This window comes from Athene cunicularia (genome assembly GCF_003259725.1).
Source record: "Athene cunicularia isolate RWA chromosome 2 unlocalized genomic scaffold, athCun1 chr2_part1, whole genome shotgun sequence".
In the NCBI taxonomy this organism is placed as follows: domain Eukaryota; kingdom Metazoa; phylum Chordata; class Aves; order Strigiformes; family Strigidae; genus Athene; species Athene cunicularia.
The window spans coordinates 51,437,092-51,448,647 of NW_020799095.1; positions in this window are offsets into that span (position 1 = coordinate 51,437,092).

The window sequence follows — 11,556 nt, forward strand, 5'->3', positions numbered from 1 at the left end:
AGTCCAGGCCTGTAATGGCAACAAGTGCTGACTATTGCGAGCAGCCACACTAGCATCAGCTTAATTACAAATTTGCTAGGTTAGATTTTGTCTCTAGAATGATATATGCCACCAGAGTCCTTACCCTCGTGAGGAGAGAAAACAGCTTCACACTGTCACTGCTCCACATCAGGGCAAGGAGAGACTCTCACTTGACCAGTTCCGATCAGTGCAAAAGTCATTGACTGACTGAGTCAATGTATTTATCTTTAAAACCCACATGCAGAACGCTACAACTAGAGGCATTCAAATGGTGAATATTTTATTATTTTGCTCAATTAGGTGATCAAAACCCATCCTTTCTGCAAGACTACTTATTCTCACAGATGTCCTCATTGGAAGACCAGCCTTCCCTCTTCTGTACTAGTATGCTTAAGGCCAAATTATATGGCATTTCTCCTGCAGAAGGGATGATTTAAGCATTCTCTATTTAATCAGCCCCATAATTGCCTGCATGTTGTGTGAGCACAATTGTTGGCTCAGTCCTTGCCCAGCTAACAATCTACAGAAGAGGAAGTAATCTCTTTTGGGGCAGTTGTGGTTCCTGAGCTACTTCGCCATGTAACAGAGCAGTGTGGCCCAGTGGAACCAGTGGGCAGAAAAGAGGATTTGGTATGTTGGTGACTGCAGACTTCTTAGGGCTATGCAGTATTGTGACCAAATATGTAACCTCAGTCTGAATACATGTGGAGGCGTGTGGAAAAGATGCTACATATCCTGCTTAAAATAGCATTCCGAATAGTTCTTCATTTTCTCTGATCATCCTGCACTTCTCTAAGACTTCGGAAATATGGAGCATATTTTAAATTCTAATGAAATCTGCTACTTCCAGCGAAATACATTAACATTACACAGCAGTTTTGGGGAGCTGGAAGAGTGAGTTATCCAACTGAGACAACGGAGAGAATTTCAACAGGCACAGTGTAATCACCCAGGCTGGAGTTTGGCCAGGACACCAGGATTAACACTCTGAGGCACGCTGCAAGGGCCTTGGGAATGAATCTTCTGTAAACTTGGATTTCATCTGGAAAATAGAAAACTTCTGCAGCGCTGTCACTCAGACCTACTGGGAGGAAAGAGGACTGCCTCATGAATCATCATCTCTGCTTCCCGCAGGATCAAGACTTTTCTTGGCAGTTTGACCAAAGTACTAAGACTAAACCTACTTAGTGAATGAAATTGGGGGGACATGGGCCAAGACAACATAAAGTATGGTTAAAATCCTCCATATCACTTCTAGTTTACATGTACTTTTTTAGAGAGGATGAATAACACAATTCACCAAGCATAGTGAATGCTCTTGAGTAATACCATGGAGGGAATCCTGGTACTATTGAAGCCAGCAGGAATGTGCCAAAAGACTGAACTGGAGCAGGGTCAAAGCTTGGTGTGTTTGTTATGACTTTATTTTCAAAAAGGTTTCTTCAGTGTTGCATATATATTGTGCAAAGCAATATACATAAGCGGAAAGTGGATTGCCCAAATCTGCTGCCGTTTGTGTCCATGCATGAGGATCTTGGATGTCTAATTTTGTACCACCAGTTCCAGACAGCAGCTTTGAATTTCCCTGAATATTCCCAGTAAGATATGTGCTACAGACAAATGAAACAGTCTGTCTCCAAGATATCTGAGGGGATAAGTCTTGTCTTCTGTGTTGTGATGCAGAAATCCTCTGAGCAGGAATGAGCAGGAATGAGCAGGAATGAGCAGGAATTTTTTGTCTGTTTGTTTGGGTGGTCTTTTTGTTGGGTTTGGGGGGGTTAAATTCTATTTTATGTGCAGTGGCATTTTTAATGAGAAGCACATTTTGTCACATCTTTAGGGATACCACATGTGAGTATAGGCCAATACTGCTGCCAGGTAGAAGCCATAGCGGTAGGATCCTTCCCCCCAGGCTCTTTCATTCCTCACAGAGCTCAGGAACACAGAGGGATGTACGCAAGTTGAGTCTGCCCATGGAGTCTGTGTCCTAGCAGGCAGAATAGGGTGGAATTGTGTTGGGAAAAAATGCACATTTATTACTTTAGATATCACTTCAGGTGAATGATCTGGGCTCAAGTAGTGGCACCATTTCTTGAGACAGGGCTTTGAGAATGTACCATGCAAGAAGACTGCAGTCTATTTCTGAGATCCTGATATCATTTGCATGAACATTCCAACTGAAGCTTGCTTGGCTTCTTTGTGCTATCCACCATACAAGCATATATTGAATGACATCTACTGCATTGTGCAATACAATGTAAGATATCAGATCTAGTTTGGATATAATTGCATTTGAATGGCATTTTTTTCTGGACTAGTTTGCCCACCTGAGAAGTTGTTTGTTCAGAGTTGGCACAACCGTTCCTCTCCATCACTACATTGTATCATCTATATGTACTTGAAGAGACAGCCTGTGCCCTGTGGGGCCCTCATTCTGGTGGGTATGCTCCAAGTATGAGAAAGTCCTGCACTATTTTCGCTGTTCGATGGTAAATTACATTGTTTTCATGACAACCCTCATATGCGATAAACTTTGAGAGAGATGTGAACTACAGTGCAACAAAAACTAGCTACTGCTGGTCTCATGCAGCATCTTTTAATCTGTCCCATGCTTTTTAACCTCAGGGAAAGAGTACTCTGAAGACCTAAACCAGAAAAGGGCTTATCTTGTACTAAGAAAACTTTCTTAATGTTTGTGCTTTAATTCCATCATAGTCAAAGACTAGCTTAGGTGGCAAGCTGCATACACACTATGTGTATCAAGGCTTAAGTACTGGGTGATGCTATGCTACACGCTTGTGTACAGTACCCCCTGGCCAGTAAATGAATGTTAAAGCTTCATCTCTGTAATTGTAACCTTTCAACTCATTCGAAGCTGCTAATTCCACTTATGTGTCTGTGTTGTAATGCTACATCATCACATACCTGAGACCATCATGCACCATGATCTGTTACCATTCATCGCTGGAAGATCTCCCCCTTTAAACTCACTGGCTGGATTTATTTCAGCTGCCTGAGATTTGCTGTTATGTGTACAAACCAAAATGTTTATAGGCCTTCTAAGAGCATAACACTGAATGTTTGTCACTAATTTGTTTCATCATGTTTCAAGCTAAAGAAATTTGACAAAGCTGCTAGATTGAAGTGAGTCAGAGCTTCAGCATTCCTTCAGGATTCTTTTGTGAACAGGGGCTTTTAAACGGTTTACGATGTAATCACGGTAACAGTGGAAAATCTTCTGGTTTAAAAAACAAAACAAAAAGGAATAAAAATGCTAAACACTTGAGCAGAAAGTGAGCCTCCCCTATGTGCAAAGTAAATGATTTAGTGATGTTCTCTTCACGTTAAATGAGGCAGGAGATCACAAACTAAAAAACACTTAAATATGATTTTAAAATTAATTATGCTTCACCCCCATAATAGTATTTAAATTGCATTTAAATTGGTTATGCATGCATTGGGTTTGTTACATAGTAAATGCATTTTTGTTCAGAATCTAAGTGGAACTAGGCTTCATTTGTGAGACACACTCAGTTTGATCATTGAGTTCAGAGTGAAGATCATAGAAGAAAATGCCAGCAGAATCAGGAGCATATAGTCTGACAACTATTATGTGAAAAATGTCAATTCTGTTGTGTCAAACACTTTTTTTTTTTCATTTGCTACGCTGCATTATTGCTGTAGTTATTTAAAACTAATTATATTCAGTGTAAATTTTGCTGAAGGAAAATACCTTGTTTCAGTCCATGACTGGACTGAGAATGTTAAAATATTTCAGGGAAATCCATAGTTATGAAGAAATGCCAGCCATCATTGAAACAGTCTCTGTCTAGTGAGGAGGAATCTCCAGCTTTCCATTGTCACGGCTACTGTTTTCTTCTGCAATAGAGATACTCCAACTATTTGCCTTTCTATTTTTCCCCTAATGAAGGTGAAAGCCCAACATTCCTGAAGGGGCAGTAATGCATGTTATGTTCACTGCTTAGATATGCATCCTGGTGGATTTGATCCCACTCAGGACTTGAGTTGAGTGAGGTGAAGTTTCAGGGGTTATAGCAGCGGTATGTCCTCAGGTTCTACTCCTACAAAACTGGTCACTATCTTTTAAATAGTCAGGATTGCAAACTGAAGTAGGAACAGGCTAATTGTCACTAAGTGTATGGTGGGCATCTATTGCAATAGGCCCCTGGACTTCTGCCTCTAGTAATAGTAGCACATAATTTATCATGTGTTCCAGGTTTAAGTGTTTAGTTTCAGAAACAAATTAATTTATTCTGTAAAGGAAGCTTTAAGTAATTGACCCACTGTGACCATAACTTTAAAAGTATCTGTTGCATTGGCTATGCTGTACTTTTTCTCTCGTGTCTAATCTACATGGAAACTTAATTTCATCTAATAGATCAAGTCTGTGGTTTTAGTCCTGCAATAATCTTCACTGATGATCTGCAATGAAGGTCTGTTACATATTCAAACATTTGGATTTCAGGCATTTGGTTTGCACTCTTTATATCAGCAAATGCTTATTTCACATCCAGTCTTCCTCTCACAGACAGTCTAGCTGCCATGCGACTTTGAGGATGCCAGAAACATGCCATGTGCTGAAGGATCTGTTTCTGGGCATACTTGGTTCTTGACAGCTCCAGGTGTGTGCGTTTCTCTGTCTCGTGAGACCCAAAAAGATGCACAAAATGGGTATTTCACCACAGGGCTTAGTCCAGAAGACATTCTTGTATCATACTTGCTGGACCAGGTCTGAGAGAAAAGAAGGGGTGTTGACTTTTTCTTTAATTAAGTAACTTTCACTGCACAGTGTGTGAGAGAGGGAAAATCAGTTCCTTATCCTGCACTTCTTACTGGTTCAGATAAAGATTATTAACAAGTGAATTCAGATTCAGATGCTTCAAGACTGTAGATTTTGGTGGTCAATAAATGCCTACACTGCTCAGCTACTTTAGAGATTGTCTCTAAAACACAGCTTTCTCCTTGGGCTTTCCAGTTAGCTTCAGGATGGCTTTTGTAGGTTATAGTTGCATCTGCCTGTGCAATATGGAGAGAGGTAGGCAGGGCCTTCAGAAGAAACATAGGTGCCCAATTGCTCTTTATAGTTGCTTATGTGCAAAGTTAAGTGCTTGAAAACTTTTCGGAAGGTCTACCTATCCATTGCACCTTCTCAGTCCTGCCTCAGGCCTGAACCCTTTTGGATTTGCACGGTGGGATTTCCCACACCCATCTCACCATAGGGGCTTGAGTAGTCAGTTGATTCTTTGACTAGTTGCACAGAAATTTAAAAGTGAGTTCCTGCAGCACTTGGTATTGGGCCATGAGAATCCTTATCACTGGCTTTGTAAGGGAAGGAAACAGGGTGTTAGATGGTTGTTTCGATATCTTGAGGATAGGTACATACAACATCCAGCATGTGTTTTGGGGTGACAGAAATCTGAAGACGTGCACAGATAATTCTCTTGTGGGGTTTCTCACCTGCCCTTCCCCACTCCCTTCCCTTCAGCACCCAGAGATGCTCCAGCATCGGGTGACATTGAAAATGCGGGCAGGAACTCATCAGCCATAAGGGAGGCCTTCAGTCAGGAAACCTGTTTGCTCCCATATCTGCACATTGTCCAGGGATCCCTCCCAATGACCTTTCCCTCCGGGGGCTTTGTATGCAGGAAGTACCTCCAAGTGTTAATTATGATTGATTTGCCAGGCTTTTAGATGACTGTTTATATCATCCCTTGCCCTCAATGACCTTTCTGAGACCATGCAGCAGACCACTCCAGTCTATAAGCTTCTGAGAAGAAGGAAAATACTAATTGTTGCACAGTTGGTCACTTTTGCTGTTATTTCTTGCAAAGATCAGTCTCAGTTGACAGGTCGACTGGGAAGCCTGTATCTGCATAAAACAAATGGTAGCTTTGAGGAATTTTGCTTAAAAGGCCAAATATTGCAAAAAGTATATAATTTCCAATATAAAAGACAAGTTTATCTGACTTATGTAACATGTATTCCCTTTCTTTTGAAAGAGAAAGCATTAAAATATGAAGTGATCAGTTCATAGCATGTGTAAAATGTGTAATATTTGAGGTAGAGGGAGCAGGGCATTGTCTTCAATATGACTACAAAGGACCAAGCACTTTTCTTCTTGATCTTTAACAAATGGGTGACGATGATTTGGCTGTTCATAAAATAAAATATAAAAATGACTCCATATAAGATATTAGTAACAAGTAGCCCACATTTTAGCTTTTTATCATCCCCGTGGCACTGATTTCCAATAATGATTCATCTGTTTAGCTGCTCTGTTTTCTTTTTTACTCTTCAGACAGTTATTCTTCAGTAAAGGAGCTCTGAATATACAGAATTTCACAATGTGGTCACCAAATATCTTAGTTTGTCCTGATTTAACTTGCTGAACTCTGTAGGTCTAGCTTGGTGGTGCCCTGTATCTGTCCTGTCATTCAAATCGAGTGTTTACCTTATAAATTTATCTCTGAGTAAGGAAAAAGTAAAAATCTGTACCTCACTCTTAGTCGCCACTCAGGCTTCTGGCTTCTTTACCATAAATATGTTACATTTTTGCTTTTATGACTTTAATCAGGATATCCTATAGATTCTTTATTATTATTATTATCCAAGAAAATCAGTTTATTGTCAAGGTAATGTTTACCTCCCAAAATATCCCACAGAAACTGCTGTCAGAAATGATTCCTTAACAATGGCAGTGAGATTGACAGGACTTTTTTGCTGTCTTAATATAAGCACAGATAAACAATTAGTGTTTTCCATACAGAAAAGGCTGCAGTCAAAATAATAAGCATGATAAGTGTATTAATTACTGTTTTAGCTATAACTCAGTACAGCTACTGTTGATCTAGGTTCTAGTATTAGAATTCAGTCTTTAGCAGTCCATAGCAACTTGAATAAATGACATGCCTCACAGAGGCTTTGGAATTTTTACATCTCATTTCTTGCATTTTTTCTAGAATTTTGCATAGAACCAGTGAAGTTCTGCAGCTTTGTAGTTTTGCCTTCAAATATATACAAACTACTTACCTAAAGGTAAAGTGCTTTTGACAAAAGATTAATCTCACATGAAAGATTTTTAACCCCAATAAGAAAGCCAGAGTTTAAGAAACTCTTGTCTGGGACCCAGCCTTCCAACTTCAGCCACTTGTTCCTCTTCTTGTACAATAGTTAAAAACTCTTTTCAGTGATGATAATCATACTGTTTGTGGAATGTAGTGAAAAACGAAATAGCCTCTTCTTTTTTTGAGTGTACTTTGCATCCTCTAGATCTCGACTGTTATAATACTTTCTCTTTTTCCTTTTTTTTATTGGAAATGATCTAAGCTAACATCTTCCAGCAAAATAACTGCGGACATCTAAAAGAGTATATATTCCTTATATTAGTTCTGAGATTTTCTCCCACCCACCCACTCCCAATTTTCAATCCTTTTGACTTGTACAAGCAGTTGCAGCAATTAAGATATAGATGGGGAAAAAGGTAAACTGGTGAAATGTGAATTTGTGCACATGTCCTTGAAAGTCCTTGTGACTTGTTAATAATACAGGAAAAATACCACGAGCTATATCTTAATTCTTGTGGAGCTACACAAAAGGAACGTACATTTGGACCCAAAAGGTAACCTTCAGCAGCTGTAAAGGTACAATAGTTCCCATAACACTGGGCAAAAGATGCACTTGGGGGAGAAACAACAGTAAGGGTATGTAAATCAAAGGGAAAAAAAGTTATGTGTTATGTCCTGAGAGGATTAAAGCCTAATATGGTCCCGGGCCTGTCTCCTCCTGGCAGCAGTGTGCCTGCCAGTATTTTGGTTACTGGTAGTGGTCGTGGTACCTTGCAAAAGTCAAGCAAGAAGAGTGGGTCTTACCAGATCCACCTGGTCATGGTGCATTGCAGCAGCACACCAGTGGGATCAGCTGTGAACTCAGACACACAGGCAGACATGCAGGTGGGTCCAACTTAGGCTTGCTTCAGGTAAAGCCAATGCTTGAATCCATGCAAACAGGTAGACAACCTATGAAGTCTCTAAATCACAGGTGAATAAGAGTTTGCACCTAGGGAGAATATTCTTGTGCCTATGGGTAAAAGGCAGTGAAGGCAATAGTCTGGGAGACCTCAGAGATGGATAACTTTGAGCTGTCACAAAATTGTTGTGTTTTGTGCCACCAACATCAGAGCCTCATAGCATCAGAGGATCAGAACAAAGCTCATGGCAACCTTTCCTGCTCTGCTCACTTTGGACACTAACCAGTCATTTCTCTAATCTACTTCAGATTTAGGGGTAAAATTCAGGCCCTTGAAAAAGCTAAAGGAAGATTTACTGTCTCAACCCATGGACTCCAAGCTTCACCTAAAATACTCAGGTTGTCAGTGATGGATGCAATGATCTAAAGTATTCTACATGAATTTAACGCAGTTGAAAAATAAAATAAACCTTTTTTTTTTTTTTTTTTCAAAAGTGCTTACAGAATACTTTCAGATAGGAAAAAAAAGAAAAAAAGAAACTCTGAAGATATATTTGGATGTGAGGTTTACTGTCTCATGGTGAACCAAATCTAACAGTTCTTGCTCAGGCAAAACTTCCACTTAAGTCGCTGGGAGCTTTGCCTAAGTAATCACTAAGTAAGGTCTGCAGGATTTGGCTCTAAGTTTATGTTTGTTGCTGGTTTCCAATGAATGGGTTTTGCTGAGATACATCACTTCAGTATCTAGCAATTTAATTCATTTACAGAAATGTGTAAATTCCACCAAATAAGCTGTATTCAGGCAGGTTATTTTTTTCTATAGCCTTTGTTTGGCCTTAATAGGCAGGCTATCTCTTGCATTACTAAACAGATCGGACTCCAGGAGTATTCTCACGGGAGAGCGGAGCACTGCAGCCTCTGATAGCGAAATTCCCAGCCTCTCTCTGCCCCCTCCCTTTCTCCCCTAGGTTAAGCAGCTGTAAAAAAGCTTAAACAATTTCAGTGAGGCAGACCTGCAGTAGGGCCACACCATACCTGATGAATCTGTCAGTCTCCTTGCACGGCTGTTTCCAAAGGCTGTCACTATATTGCTGGGCCTTAAGAGCAGTCTGCCTGGATTGCCTTTGCACTCTTTCTCCCTAAAAAAAAAAAAAAAAAAAAAAAAAAAAAAAAAAAAAAAAAAAGCATCCTATAAAGGTCAGACCAAGGACACTTCTGCAGCAGAAGACTGCTTGGCTCTGCCTGAGAAGTTACCTTATTACTTCTCACTTTTACCTTGTCATTTAAAAGCAGAGTGAACTTTATACCCTATCAGAGAAAGTATCTCCAGTGAATATACCTGAATTGCACTGTCAGGTATCAGGTTGGGAAGGAATCTGCAGCTTGACAGGATCCTTCCTGGAGCCGATGCTTTATCCACTCATATTTACTGCTGGGAACCATCATCTTCCCAACAGCTGCCCAGCCTTTGCCTTTGAGCAATATGAACCCACTTTCAGGAGATATTTTTATTATTATTTATTATTCCTATAGTGCCATAAGTGTGTGTGATGTTTTCCAGACTAATTAAGAAGACAGTTCCCTGCTCCAAGCAATTTGCAATCTCCTTTGAACAATAGTTTACTGCTTTTGCCCTCCAAGCCAAGCTCTAGTTGTATAATTATAAATAGATGGAGAGATAGAAAATGCACAAACACATATGGAGATAGCACCACAAGAAAAAGAGAGAAAAAGATTAATTGATTTGGTCTGACTGATTCAGTTTCTGAGGAATATACAGGTATAAATCCAGCCATGAAAACAGAAAACTTTCCTAACAGGGGAACATTTTGGGCCAGCACTGAATGCTGAGTAAATGAGAGTAATCCTCTGGAAATCAATAGGGCACTGAGTTACACAACTGGAGAATTTGTCCCTTCGGTGGCAATGTTTGTGGGAATGCTGCTTTGCCTTTCTTCCTCTAACACAGATTGCTGCAGGACATGTTGGGGGAATGTGTATGTGTGTGGTGGTGGGACTTCAGTGGCTTCGGGACTCCTTTTGGCAAAGGGGATGGGTTGACTGAAGTCTTTAGGTAGACAGCAAGGGCTGATGTGTAATTTTGCATAAGACAAGTTCCTAGTTTAAAAACAAAAACTCACCAAAACATCCCCCCACCAAACACCATGGCTAATCTTATTTGCATTAGAGATCGCTTTTGTTCAACCTGGGGAGGAAGCAAGTTTGTCTGAGAGGCGCACTTTAATACTTTCATCTCATAATAGAAGATTTACAGGTATGGACCCAAACCAGTGTCGACTCCCTACGAGTTTAATGCAAATTAGGAGATGAATGCTCATGGGAACAATACAGAAATGCTTCCACATGACTTCCTCCCACTGAATTGCTGATATAAGGCCCCTCGACAGGGTATAATACTGACAGCAGGGAAGTTTCCCCTAGCCTCCTCCCCCACCCTTCCTTCTGAATAAAGTTATTAAAGTAGATCAGACTAATTAACAGTAGCTTATCCCTATTGATTGAACCAATCCCTGTTGTGGAGGTGCCGTAAGAATGCCTTTACTTCGTTGTGAAAAACCTGTGTTAGGGAGGACAGTATAGTTGATTGTTTACTGGTTGCTCTTAGGGATTTTATCCATTATTCTTCATGTCTCACAGGCATGTTGAAGCCATATGTGAAGGTATGTAAACATGCACATAGAGGTATCCTTTGCTGAATCAATTTTAGTTAATGCCTGGATATAACAGGGGCAAGTATAAAACCAAACAACAGCCCTTACAATGGCTCTACATGTTTTTCTTTTTCAGTCTTGAATATTTAAAATTACTACCATTAAAATCACCTGATGATTTAGTTTAACTAATATATTCTAAGGAAAATATATTGGGGCATATTAGGAGAAAGCTTAGAAGCAAACTGTTCTTATTTGAAAAAACCTTAACATTGTAACTTTTTTCTAATACCACTACAGTAATAATCTAATTGCTTTAGGTAACATACATCTCTACAGTCTGTTTGTGACCCTGTATTGGTTATAAATTTACACTATATTATTGCTGCTTATACTTCTGGCTGTAGGATGATACAAATGGCTGTATATTTTCCCAACTAACAGCAGCTTATTGTGGAACAAAAGAGGAAAACCAATCTGCTTAATGGCATACTAGGCTTTTTTCCTCTTTCAAACAGCATCGCTAAACTACTTGGACACTGGAGTATTTCAGCATTCGGGTAATGTAAAACCTCTTTTCTCATCTCAGCTCAAAAGTGTAACTAAATAGATACCAAAGGATTTTTAAAAAAAAAAAACCAAAAAAACAAAAAAAAAACAACACTGTTTACAAGCTCGTTTGTTACAATTTGTCATTCAGTTTACCGACCAGAATTAAAACATGTGTTTTCCTGAATTTATTTCTTCCTATTTTTTCCTGAGTGTTATATTTAATATTTCAGCATTAAAGTAATATTTTTATGCTTCTTAAATAACATACTGATTTTTCTCTAAATTATTTATTCTTAATTCTTCTTTCTTTTTTTTTTTTTTTTTC